Source organism: Trachinotus anak, unplaced genomic scaffold, assembly GCF_046630095.1.
Source record: "Trachinotus anak isolate AG129_WGS33_773 ecotype Australia unplaced genomic scaffold, CSIRO_AGI_Tana_v1 ptg000010l, whole genome shotgun sequence".
NCBI classification, from domain to species: Eukaryota; Metazoa; Chordata; class Actinopteri; order Carangiformes; family Carangidae; genus Trachinotus; species Trachinotus anak.
The window spans coordinates 8,589,634-8,603,369 of NW_027273861.1; the positions used below are offsets into that span (position 1 = coordinate 8,589,634).

At 41.5% G+C, this 13,736-nt stretch overlaps 1 protein-coding gene and 1 pseudogene across 4 annotated transcripts in view; one reads left to right on the forward strand and one right to left on the reverse strand.

The window, feature by feature from the left end:
• nlgn1 (neuroligin 1) overlaps nt 1–13,736 on the reverse strand; it is a 328,004-nt gene that overhangs the window by 139,384 nt on the left and 174,884 nt on the right. The window lies entirely within an intron of this gene.
• On the forward strand, nt 8,944–9,701 carry LOC139626372 (nicotinamide riboside kinase 2 pseudogene; annotated as a pseudogene).

Genomic DNA, 13,736 nt, shown 5'->3' on the forward strand with positions numbered 1-13,736 from the left:
CAAACAATCAAAATAACGTATTTGTATTTTCTTAGATGTAAAAATGACCAATTATAATATGTTATGTTACCACATAATTTCCTATGCAAAACCTGTAATACCATTTGCATCCTCCATGTATAGCTGCTACTTGCATCACAAGCTGCCCAGAGCTTGATGCCATATTTTCCAAGTTCATTGGGAATCTATTGTCTAAATCGACATTGACCTTTAAATGGGAAGAGCCGTTCATCTATGATGACCTTGGGTCCTGGACTGTACACAAGTGGCAAGTGTCTCACCTATTTGTTCCAGACATTTCTTATGAGTGCAAGTTTGTCCTTCTCACAACGAGCCAATCAGAAAACAGCACTGGCTATCCGTTTCAAGTGGTAAACATACAGCCGTCTCCTGCCTTAGTCCATTGTTGGGTTGATCCATAACTCATAACAGGAACAGTAATGTCCTTGTGAAGGTACGAAAAAAGAAACAGACCATGTGTCATTGATGACATGACACAGACCAGGTGCTGAGGGAAGTTTAATAAAACTGAATTTAAATATATGAAAAAAAATGATGGAAATATTCCGAAACGTTATAATAAAAGGATTAGTCATCTCTATGAATCTCTGTGAATGAATAGTGAGTATATGGCCAAGGGCTGCAAAATGTCCTCATGGCCCTGCCCTAGATTTTCTGTGTACTGGTTACTTGTGAGTGCAATATGAACAAAAACAATTAAGACAGGCTCACAAGATTAGGTAATAACGTGGACTGAGCCTAGTTAATATTGTACCCTAGTGATGCAAATGCTCTAATGGATTTTCAATTAATCAAATAACCAAAGAGCAACTGGCATTGAACCCTAAACCTTTGGGCCGGGGGGGGGGTCTAGGGCCTCAGGACAGTTGCCCGCTTTGCCCTGCTGGTAATCCACCCTTTATTGTAGACTTAATTAACAGAATTGTAGTTTAATTATGGTGCTGATAACTTTAAACCTGCATAAAACACAAAACAGTTCCAGCAACCTGCTGAATTATGAGGCCACAGCAATTAAATAAATCCACAGGGAGGACAAAATCAACATGCACACTATAATTCAAAGAAGCCACAACTCATTGTTAGCATAATACAATTGGGCAGAGCTAATTATAATCAAAGAATAACAGATTTATATAATTGCAACTTGATGTTTTCCCCAGATCCATAGTCATGGATAATCTCATCACAGCCCAGTTGGTGATCTGACTGATAAGGCACCTTAAAATCCTCCATTTCAAAAATATCCACATTAATCCAGCTCTGACCCTCCTCCTCTTCTTTTCATCTCTTCACCTCCATCTCATCGTTCAACCTCCACCCATTTTTCTCCTCTGTGCTGATCCCTTATTGTTCGAGACCAAGGATTTATAACCTCAGACTCAAGGGTTCAAGTTCAGCATGTATCCACCCATATGTCCAACACTGCCTGTGTGGCTTCTGGACCCATCATCTCCCTCTGTCTGTGAATCCTAACCTATGGATTCTGACCTGTGAATAACACCCACTGGGACACTCTGGCCACCTAAAAATAAACTGTGAGGACCCTCTGCACTCACCACAGACAAGCACACACATGCTTATTAAAATACACAAAAGCCATTGAATCTCTAGCACTGGGCACTCAAATGAACCAAGTTTTTATTTGAATTAGACAAATTTCCTCAAAAACGCACCAATGCACCAAAAACCTACTAATGAAATTGTAGTAGTAGCCTAGAATATGTTTTTAGAGCTGCTCGTAACAAAAATAACAGATACACAATGAGCTGAAACCCACTATGTCAGCTCAGTGGAGCTGAGGGGACCTGATGTGGCCAGAAGTATGTGGAGTTTTGGTCTGGGACTGTTTCATGGATTGGGTGAAAGAATACTGTCAACTGATATTTAAACAACAACCAACAGCCAGCGCCATCGGAATGAACTTGAACGCCAATTGTGAGCCAGGCCTTGTCAACCAACATTAGTGGTACGAAGGCTACATCCACACTACTTCGTTTTCATTTTAAAACGCTGTTTTAAAATGAAGCTGACAAGTACTACGGTACCCAGACTGTCAGATCCACCATGAACTAAAAACAGCATTTTAAAATGAAAACAATCTCCGTCCAGATGATCGTTTTAGCTCCGTATCAGAAACAATCTGCATCCACACCTCAAAACACATACCGCCATCCACGCACACTGGGCATGTGGGAGCTGGTGTAAACAGGAAGCACATTACTGAGTAGTGGAGGCTGATAAGACACAATCAGGGAGCGCCCGGGTGTGACTATGTCATTGTTTCCAAAGGTCTCTGTTTTTGCCCGTCGCAACGCAACCCCAGAGTTTTCAAACTAAAATGGGACCTGCAGCGTTTCCAAAACACTCCATTTTTGGGGCTCAAAAACTCTGGAGTAGTGCAGACAGGAGGTGAAAACAGCAAAATCAATCACAGATAATCTGCCTTGGTTGTAGCAATGGAGCTTTAAGTCTGCACACCTGTTGCCTATTCCCACACTGTGACTGTGGAAATGCAGGTAAGCTACTATTTTGTTTGTTCTTCTTTAACAGAATCCCTGCAGCCAGGATCCAAAATCTTGTGGAAAGCCAACCCCGAGGTTGTAGCAGCATATTAATGCACGTGGTTTTGGAATGAAATCATACAGTTACATATGGGTGTAATCGCTTGGCTACATGCTTTTGGCCATGTAGTGTATAAAAAATCCTTTAAAGAAAAGAAAAGGGAAAAAAAAAATCCCAGACAGACAATAGTCACATTTATGCACTTTCTCTGTGCCACATCCAGACAATTTTTGTTTTATCTTCTGTAATTACTGCGAAGGAATTTTCTTTTTTTTCCCCTGTGGTTTATTTCTCCTCCTCATTTATCCTCTTTCTCTTTCTCTCTTCCATCTGTCTTATTTGTTCAACTGCCAAAAAAATCAGTGTTCAAAGCCATTGTCTCTCCTCTTCTCTTCTACACCATCTCCTGTTGTATTTTTCTCCCCTGCCTCTCTTTAGCCCATAGAATTAAATTTCTAAATTGCTTTCAACAATCACCTCTTGACTAACAGCTTCTTTTTTTTTTTTCAATGAAACAATAATACACAGCATGTCATGACAGACAGTGACTATGGGTTTGCTTGCTGTAGTTTTTATGTAGGCCAAATTCCCCATGAAGAATCTGGTTGCCAGCTAAGTGCCCTGGAGTGCAGATTATCCAACATTAAAATGGGTTGATAACCCTGTAAATACTCTATCTCTTCCTCTGAGAGAGAGAGAAAGAGAGAAAGAGAGAGAGAGAGAGAGAGAGAGAGAGAGAGAGAGAGAGAGAACATATACAGTAGTCACAATAATGATAACTCTCAGTTCTACTACAATAACCCTAATCTGACACAGGAAGTAATTCCTTGTCTTCCTCCAACAACAGCTGGATTTGCCGCCATGGCTGCAGGCTGATAGTGTCATGGGAGAAGAATAAGGGGCTTCTGCTCCTACAGTGTAGGGATTATGTAAAGACAATGTGTCTTTGTGTATTGTCTTTCTCTTTATCTGTGCTATTATATTAAATTATACTACATGGATGTGTGCTGTAACTGTTTAATGGACTTGTAATTACACAGTTACAAGGTGTAAAATGTCCCTCAGACTCAATAGGGAAGACGTGGTGGTGTTTTATTGGAGGTAGCTTCAACAGCTCTGAACAAATAGAAAAAACAGATGTCACATACACAGGACACTGCACTCCCTTGGGTCCTGAGCAATACACCCTGCACCGTGAGTGGTCACTCTCATTTGTTACTCAAAGTTTGTTAGAGAAAGTGCTGTCGCAGTTGAGTTCCGCCTTTCTTAAAACCCTGGCATGTGTGCGCTGTAGATTGTCCAGGACCTGCACTGCCCTCATATTGTAGTTCTGCCTTTTTCTTCACATCAATTAACAAGTAGAAAATCAATGACCAAACTTTCTCAAGAATCACTTGTGCAAAAAAACTTCACTGTCGACACTGCATTTCCTCCACAATACACCCGCCAAGTTCAAAGTGGATCAGATGAGAGGTTGTGGAGGGATTCCTCCATTTAGAGTTAGATTCCTTCTAGAGAAAAAAAACAAAGGCTTCTCTGTTTCATAGTGGAGTAATTACCACTGCCCCACATAGTTTTTGGAGGGTCACTGCAAACCAAGAGTGACACTAAAATGATGCGGAGGATTAAAGGGGAGAAAAACCTCATTAACACTTTGTCTTAACTAAACAACAAGCCACAAGGCCTTCTCACTGACTCAACTCTTTTCTGCAGCTGTGACAATAAAGCCTTCGGACCAACAGCAGACTGTGATTGTCCTGGTCAGTGAATGTAAGGCAAGGTGCTGGAGCTAAGTCATCTTTCCAGTAAATGGCAGTTGAAAGAAGCTGCAGTGTCTTCAATATAGAGGGAGACTAGCTGGTTTTCTGTGTATCTCAACACTTGTATTATGGGATATTCTTTCCCTGGAAAAGTGGTCTATTAGAGCAGGTGCACTGACGGCCGTCCTGACAGGCCTGCACTTGGCCACAGATGAAGAAGCGGCATGTTTTGTCATGTGTCACTTTTGGTGGAGGACCTCGTGTTGGGGTAATCCGAAGAGAGGGAGGGAGAGCAAGCGAGGCAGGCTGGACAGAGGCAGAGGTGCAACATGGGAACAGTATATTGAGGTAAAGCTCACGCCATCTGTGTATTACATAACTGGGAGCAGCTTGAAAAATATCAGCCTCATTACACTGTAGCCTGAAATAAGGTGAAGCTCTGGTGATGTCTGCATATGAAACATTACCCAAGGTCTAATTCTTTCAATGGCCTCAAATGTCAAAATCTTTCATTTTTTCTCTCTTCACTTTCGTGAGTGATTCCCTCACAAAAATCTCTCTCGACTGTGTCCATTTTACAGTTTAGCTGCCAAAATGCAGATTAGAGAAAAGAAACATTGATAGAAACAAATGCTCATCTGTGCACTACCAAACAGAACCTCTGGGCACCACCACCTAAGGCGAATACCATGAGAAATTGCAACGTCTTCAGTTCGAGCAGCAGGAGACTCCCAGAGTTCACAACTAATACAATTACACTGCATGTTTTTGTTTTGTTTTTTCTGCATTGTTTTTGTAATGTAAAAAGTTGGATTCCTTGCCCCTCACCTCTTAAACCAAATGTATGTCCTCAGGAAATTGTTTAAATTTTCACCCAATATAATGAGCAGTAAAGTCTCAAAAAGTCATATTCAATTAATAGCATGATAATCACAGTGGATCTATGATGTTTGCATAACGTAGCTCTAATGTTTGACTATGCCTCATGTACACTACCCTAGCTCCCCTTCTAATATTTGTTTCCACATTGTGCTTTCAACTTCTAATAAACTCATTATGATCAAGTGCATTTCTGCACTATGCTAACGTCTGATGAGGTTCAACAAACACCACTTACAGTCTGTGGTCAACAATTCTATTTTGCTTTGCTCATTCTGTTCTAATATGATTTCAGTGTCTTATTATATCTTAGGAGCTATAAGTAACTAAAGTGATTAAAGCAAAAACCCAATCTGTTTCTCGCTACCATTCAACCACAATTGGCAGTTCTCACAAGTACATTTTGACACTGATGGAGAGGCAGTGCATTTTTTTTTTTTTTTTTTTGGGTGGGGGTGGGGGTGGGGTGGGGGGGGTAAAAAGGAGGACAGCATCCTCCAGAGACAACTCCATTCTGTTGCCTGGCTGGCAGTCCTGTTACTGGCAGTCAAATAAGGATACATGCTCTCTCCTTCTCATGCCACACACTCTGCTTCACCATCTCCTTCTGTTCTCTGCTCCTTTTTCACCGCTACACATGCACAAACTCATTTACAGTACGCACACACTGGCATGTACAAGTGCAAACACACACCTGCAGACACACAGAGAAATACACACACGCGCGCACACACACACACACACACACACACACACACACACACACACACACACACACACAGGAGTATGAGCATGGATACACACTCACTTCTGGGCCTCAGGGGGTGTGTGTTGGTCAAGTAAGACAGCAATGACTTTGCCAAAGGGAGTGAGGACAGTAGAGGAGGGGTAGGTGTTTAAGGGGGTCGAGAGCTACAGAGATCAATGATGTGAAACTCTTCATTTCTCCTGAGTGTGTGAACATGTGTGTGTGTGGGGCGTGTGGGGCCCTAAGGTGGAGACATTATGCAGAGGAAAGCTCTGCCTCTGAAGGATGGGCTCGTTTAACGGTGAGAGGCTATTTCCACTGTGGCTAGTACTGGGGTGGAGGGGTGATTAGGCTATCTCTCCCCCCCCCCCCCTGCTCACACACACACTCACGCGCACTCACACACACACCTTGACACAATAAGCAGTGCCGGTAGCGCGTTGTGGGGTGTCACAAAAAGTCAGCTTTTACCAGAACCCCCCATTGAGTGACATATTAACCTGGTATACACACACACACACACACACACACACACACACACACACACACACACACACACACACAGTCTATACCCTCAGCACGTAAACCAAGGCAGGATGTCAGCATGATCAGTTTACTAAGGAGCTTGGCTCAAGACACTACCTACACCCACACACCTTCATGCAAACACACACACATACATGCAAACATACACAGGGGGCACGGCAAAGCAGGTGTTCTGTATAATCAACACACAGGAGGCAGAAATTACATGAATTAAAGATTGATTGACATTTAGCATGTGTCCCCCCGTCAGGTTAGTATGTTTCTGTGGTTTCTGTGACATCCTAAAAACCCTTCCATATTCATTTTGTCTCCAGTTCTGACCCTGTAATTAGTCATCGCTGTGTTGTTTTTGTGTTTCCCCTCTTTCCTTGGCTTGATACAAATACTGAGAGGAAGTGATGAATTTTTCAGAACTCTCTTCATAATGCTGTTTACAGAATGTGGGCGGGCATAGCCTCAAGAAGCCGCAATATGCTAGTAGGGTCACTAATTGAACTCCCTGCAACAGCTGGGAAACTCAGTGGGTTGGGTGGTGGGAGACGCAGCAGCGAATGAGGTGCCTTTTAGCGAGGCACTTTCTATGACCTCAGCGCTCATTTCTCTAGGTAGCTCCCATGTGAGAACTCATGCAGCTGAATGAGTGGGAAGCATGGCAACTGAAGTGACGTATCTCTGCAAAACATTTCCACTGTAGAGAGGGAGAGAGGCTGCTGCACGGCATCACTGAATTCTGGCAAAGGACATAAGATTTTGGTCAAATTTTGAAACCTATAGTTTGACAGACCCTCTTAAAAAACAAGTAGGGAAGTAGTTGTTCGATCTATTGCATAGGGCTGCTCAGTATGAGAAGGATATGAGGTGACATTTATGATGACTATTAAGTAATATATGTATGATCATTTTCTATGGTTTTCTAACATGTAAGGATTTGAGTTGTTAATCTATTCATGACTTGCCAGCCCTCACCCTACACTTTGTCTAATTAAGCTGTTGTGTTAAAGACTTAAAAATTTACAGTAAAGCAATTTTTAAAAACAATAATTCTTCTCTTTGGCTATATATGGGGGGTTGTTCTACAGTAAGAGGTTAACCACTGGATGAAAAAGTCTGTAGTGAAGGATCACCTCACTCTCCTGACACCCAAGTGAATTTTTCTTCATGCTTTGCTTTTTTTATTTTTATTTTTTTATATCTTCCAGTTATCACTCAGTCCTGTGCTGTTTGTTTGTGATAACGCCGTTATTTACTTTCTCTCTTGTCAACTAGAAAAGAATCTCTCCCTGAAGAACAGGCAGCAGACTAAACATGTAAAGTCACATGTAATTCACTAAATATGAAAGTGATAACATTAATACCTCTGCCTTCAATATTCACAGCTGTAGGTCAAGTATTCCAAAAGGCCTGATTATCTAATTAACGATGAGCAAAGATGTGCTGAAGCTGCCTTGGTTGATAATATATGTACCAGTCATTTAAAGAAGCTGGAATTATTCCTCTTCTTTAAAAGCCTATTTTTGATTTTAGCCAACTATTGCCCTGTAGTATATCGAAAGCAGTCGTCAATCAGCTGTGTGACTTCCAACTTCCAGTTCATTTTTAGGATTTTGAGTCAGGATTTAACATTCAGCATTTCACAAAGACAGTACTGGTCAGTAAAGTTATCAATGACCTTTTAATTGTGGACAATCTTTGTACTGCATTCAACACCAGTGACCAAAACATCCTGTTACAGAGGCCGGAACATTTAATTGGCATTATAGGACCCCTACTGTGCTGGTTTACATCACATTTATTAGATTAGTTTCAATTTGTACATGTTAAGAATGAGTCCTCCAAGTTCCCACTAGTTCTGTGTCTGGACCACTTCTGTTCACCTTATACGTTTATACTTCTTTTACACAATATTATCAGAAAACTCTAAATGAAGTTCAATTGCTATGCAGACAATACCCAACGGTACCTATAAATGAAGTCAGATAAAACTGATCAGTTGGCTAAACTTCAAGCATTCCTTAAATAAAAACATAAAGACCTGGATGATCTGCAATTTAACTGCTATTTAACTCAGACTAATTGTATTATTGTACTGGGCCCCAGCCACCTCAGAAACACATCATTTAATTATGTAGCTACTCATGGTTTGCCATGACCTCCACCATAAAGAATCTCACAGTCATCTTTGATCAAGAACTCCCACACAAAACATATTTCAAGGAGTTTTTTTCCACATATGTAACATTACAAAAATCAGGCACCTCCAGAAAAGATGCAGAAACTAGTCCATCTTTTTGTTACTTCTAGGTTGGATTATCACAATTCCTCATCCCCCTTCAAAATATAGCAGATGTGTACATTCTGCAAACATGAACAGGTGACTAATGACTAAAGAGACAATGTGAGAAAGAAAAAAGAAGTCCACACACTGTGTCCGAGCGACGCCTCGTCTCTGCTCTTACCTTACTCACTCAACTCAGCTGCCATGGAGGAATCAAGTAGTTGACGTTTCCTGCTGCAGCCTTCCCTTTTTTAAGCTTTCTTCCCGTCTGATCACTGACCCCCGGACCGGTTTATTGAACTCTCGGCGACATCTTCTTGCAAGCTTTTTGACCACCCCATCCAAAATCATGAAGTATATCATTGGCATTGGCGGCGTAACCAATGGAGGGAAAACCACCCTCACCAACAGACTGATCAAGAGCCTGCCCAACTGTTGTGTGGTACATCAGGATGACTTCTTCAAGTCATTACTGCTCTGGACATGGACGCCATGATGACCATCTACGCATGGTTGGAGAACCCAGTAAAGCTTGAGAAGTCGCATGGCGTTAATAACACCCTGGATACCGAGATCGTTCCAGAGTCAGACCAATCAGGAGTCGAACCGGTGACTGCCCGTCAAGAGCATCTTGCGCTCACACATGGTGCGTGCCCTAACCACTCGACTACCGGGCCATCCAAACCAACGTCACTTTATTTCCATCCCATATGAAGAATGCAAAAAGAGGAGGTGCTCGAGGAACTACTTGGTGCCAGACCCCCCCGGCCTGTTTGATGGCCATGTCTGGCCCATGCATTTGAAACACAAGAACATCTTTAAATTCCTTATTATCAGGAGGCTCCGACATGTCTCTGAAGACTCTCCAGTTGATCCAAAATTTTGCTGCACGTGCACTGACAGGAACTAGGAAAAGAGACCACATTTCTCACATATGTCTGCACTGGCTCCCTGTAAAAACCATAATGGTATTTAAAATCCTCCTCCTCAGTCACAAAGCCTGTAATGGTCAGGAACCATCATATCTAAGAGAGCCCATGGTACCCTATTACCCTACTAGAACACTGTGTTCCCAGAATGCACTTGCGGTTCCTAGAGTCTCCACGCCCTCAGCTGTCAGGCCTTTCTCAATCTTCCAGTTACGGTCCAGGAGGCAGACACCCTCTCTACATTTAAGATTAGCCTAAGACTTTCCTTTTTGATAAAGCTTATAGTTAAAGCCAGTACAGGCTTGCCTGAACCATCTCCTAGTTTTACTGCTAGACTGCCAGAAGGCTTCCCGTGATGAACTGAGCTCCTCTCTCCTCCCCTCCCTCTCCATCTGTATGCATTCATATCTCATTAATACATGTTGCTAACTCGGCATCTTCTCTCTCCCATAGTTTCTAGTCTCTCTCCTCCTGTCGCTTCCTGCAGGTATTTCTGCCTCCGGAGCACAATTGTTATCATCATCATCATCATCATTATTATGATTGCACATCCTGAAACTTGCATTGTGCTGTGTTCTTTCCTCCTGTTCTGTTTGTGTAAATAATATTATAAAAAGCACTAGTACTAGACTTGCTCTATATGATATGTGCCCTGAGATGACCTCTGCTACAATCTGGCACTAAATGAATAAAACTGACTTGACTTGAAATTAAGGCTGAACAATTTATGTTAATATTATCGATATCACAGTATGGACATGTGCAATAGCCAAATCACAGAAGCTGGAATTTTTTGATAAAGGTAAAATGTGTTATAACATACAATGGTGGTGCTACCGAGTTGCCCCAGCCCATAAATTATAGCATGTTTTTTTTTTACCATATCACTGATATGTTCAGTAATGTACTTGTGACTTGCCAAAAATGTAAATTAACCACATATTATGTTAATAGAAAAATAATCCTATGGCAATTGCATTTACTCTGTTGCTGTTTATTTGTTGCGAAACATAATCTCTAGGAGACAGGGTCACCTCCATTATGGAGTACATCAAACAGCATCAAAGTACAATCACATTCTACCAGCCTCTGTGTGCAGCAGATGGAAAGAGAAAAGTGTGACATTTAGAAAAAAAAAGAAAAAGGCAGCTAAGCTCTCTCCATTACAGCTGCTCTGTCACCTCTGACTGAAACCCACCGACAGATAGAAAAGCACAGAGGAAAAAATACATACACACACACACACACACACACACACACACACACACACACACACACACACACACACACACACACACACACACACACAACACATTCAGTAATCTTTTACGTGTCATTTAAGAGAAACAAAATGGCATTTGGAAAATATCACAAGAGATTATGTTGATCCTGATGTTGACGAACACACTCACTACATTGTATGGTTTAGAGGAAGATGAGGGCAGGGAGAGGAGAGGGAAAGCTTCTCAGTGAGATGACAAAAAAAAAAAAAAAAAATTCATACACGGAAACAGAGTGAGAGGTACAGGAGGTGGAGAGAGACAGAGACAGAGAGAGCTTTCCAGCAGATGAAATCCATCTCCATAAAAATCCAATCCTCTTACTCTGCAATATGCTCCAAATGGACGGATTGACATAAGGGGTCGCAACCCTGACCGTAACCCTGGCAACCATTCCATTTCCCATCCCAACCCTCGCACCTCTCTCTTCATATCTCTCTTGGTTCTCATATCTCATCCCTCACTACTCTTAGCTCCTCACATCTCCTCTACTCGTCCACATTTCTATAAACTCTGCACACTGCAATTCACCCTGACATGTGCTGATTGTATTGTGGATATTAAAAGACATACAGATCATAACCTTTGGCCCTTGTTAACGGATTGTGGTTTGCCTCATGCAGGCAAAAGGCTGAAGGAATTATAATAAGTCAAAGCAGGAATTACAAGTGCTGGGAAAGAAAGCCACGCAGAGGGGCCTCATGCAAGAGCATTTTCATATTCTTCTAAATCTCTCTTACTTTTGTTCAAAGTGCTCCAAGCTGGATTCCTCAAACTCTGAAGTGGACAAACTTTTCGTGAATGGTCATTTTAGTCAGATAATTTCCATATGTTCATGAGTTTATACATTTACAAGGTCTCATCTCTACCATAATCTCCACCCCTGAAATTGCCATATAAGGCTTCCTGCTCTGTTCTGTTTGTGGGCAAGTTTCATTCACAAACATGTTATCAAAGACTAAAAAGTTAAGAATTTCACACTGCAGAGTTTCCAGTTCTACTTTAGGAAATCAGCAGACTAAGCAGTGTCAGTTCTATTACAGGAATGGAAGCAGAAAATATTAATAGCTACAGCTGCCAGACATGTTGTCGAAGCAGCTCTGTATTACATATTGTTTGCGTGGGGCCCAATGTCATGAACACCAAATCTATGTCCTGAAAACCGACTAGAGATCTGAACAAACCCAGTCTTCACACAAGAAGAGTGCAGTTTGAGCTTCACGTACATGCCGTTTAATTAGTCTCAAAACTCATACACATAAAAATCAGGTGTGTGCACGTGCAAGGAGTTCACAGAACAGACTGGGGGACAGTTGGGGACAGGGGCTGATGCCTCCGATCCTTTTATTGGTCACTTTTCAACACCAACAGTCTCCAGCCTGGAGAGATGTCAGGATCCCATTTTCACTCGTCATAATAACGATTGTGGAAATTGGTAATGACTTTTTTACGAGTCACAATATATTTTGGAATATTCAAAATTACATTAGGGATATCTGGAATTATTGTTTTCATTTTGGATATCTGATATTAAAATAAATATTAAATAAATAATGAACACATACAGTTGTGTTCAAAATAATAGCAGTCCCACATCACTAGCAAGATAAATCACTGTTTTTGTTAGAATTTCAGCTTCTACACTGCAAGTAAGTTTCTAGAAGGTTTAGTAAAGGTATAGAAAACCAACAGACCCAACAGGCATGACGTGCATGCTGCTGATTCTGTGAAACTGAATAATTTACTGAAAGGGGCGTGTTCAAAAAAATAGCAGTGCCGAGTTCAATTAGTGAGGTCATTGATTATGTGAAAAAAATAGGTGTTAAACAGGTGGCCCTTATTTAAGGATCAAGGCAACTGATGCTGCATATGTTGGCTGTGCATTTGTCCTTGAAAAAGAGAGTAAAATGGGTCGTTCAAGACACTGTTCAGAAGAAGAGCGTTCTTTGATTAAGAAATTAATAAAAGAGGGGAAAACCTATAAAGAAGTGCAGAAAATGATAGGCTGTTCAGCTAAAATGATATCAAACGCTTTAAAATGGCAGCCAAAACCAGAAAGGCGAGGAAGAAAAAGAAAAACGACTATTCAAATGGATCGGAGAATAACCAAAATGGCAAAGTCTCGGCCAATGATCAGCTCCAGGAGGATCAAAGAAGATCTAAGATTGCCTGTGAGTACTGTAACAATCAGACGACGTCTATGTGAAGCCAAGCTACCAGCAAGAAGCCCCCGCAAAGTCCCATTGTTAAAAAAAATACATGTGCTGAAGCGGTTACAATTTGCCAAAGAACACATTGACTGGCCTAAAAAGAAATGGCATAATATTTTGTGGACTGATGAGAGTAAGATTGTTCTTTTTGGGTCTAAGGGCCACAGACAGTTTGTCAGACGTCCTGCAAACACTGAATTCAAGCCACAGTACACAGTAAAAACGGTGAAGCATGGTGGTGCAAGCATCATGATATGGGGATGTTTCTTGTACTATGGTGTTGGTCCTATTTATCGCATACCAGGGATCATGGATCAGTTTAAGTACATCAGAATACTGGAAGAAGTCATATGCTGAAGAGGAAATGCCCTTGAAGTGGGTGTTTCAACAAGACAATGACCCCAAACACACCAGCAAGCGAGCAAAATCATGGTTCCAGACAAACAGAATTCAAGTAATGGAGTGGCCAGCACAATCCCCGGACCTTAATCCCTTAGGAAACTTGTGGGCTGACATAAAAAATGCT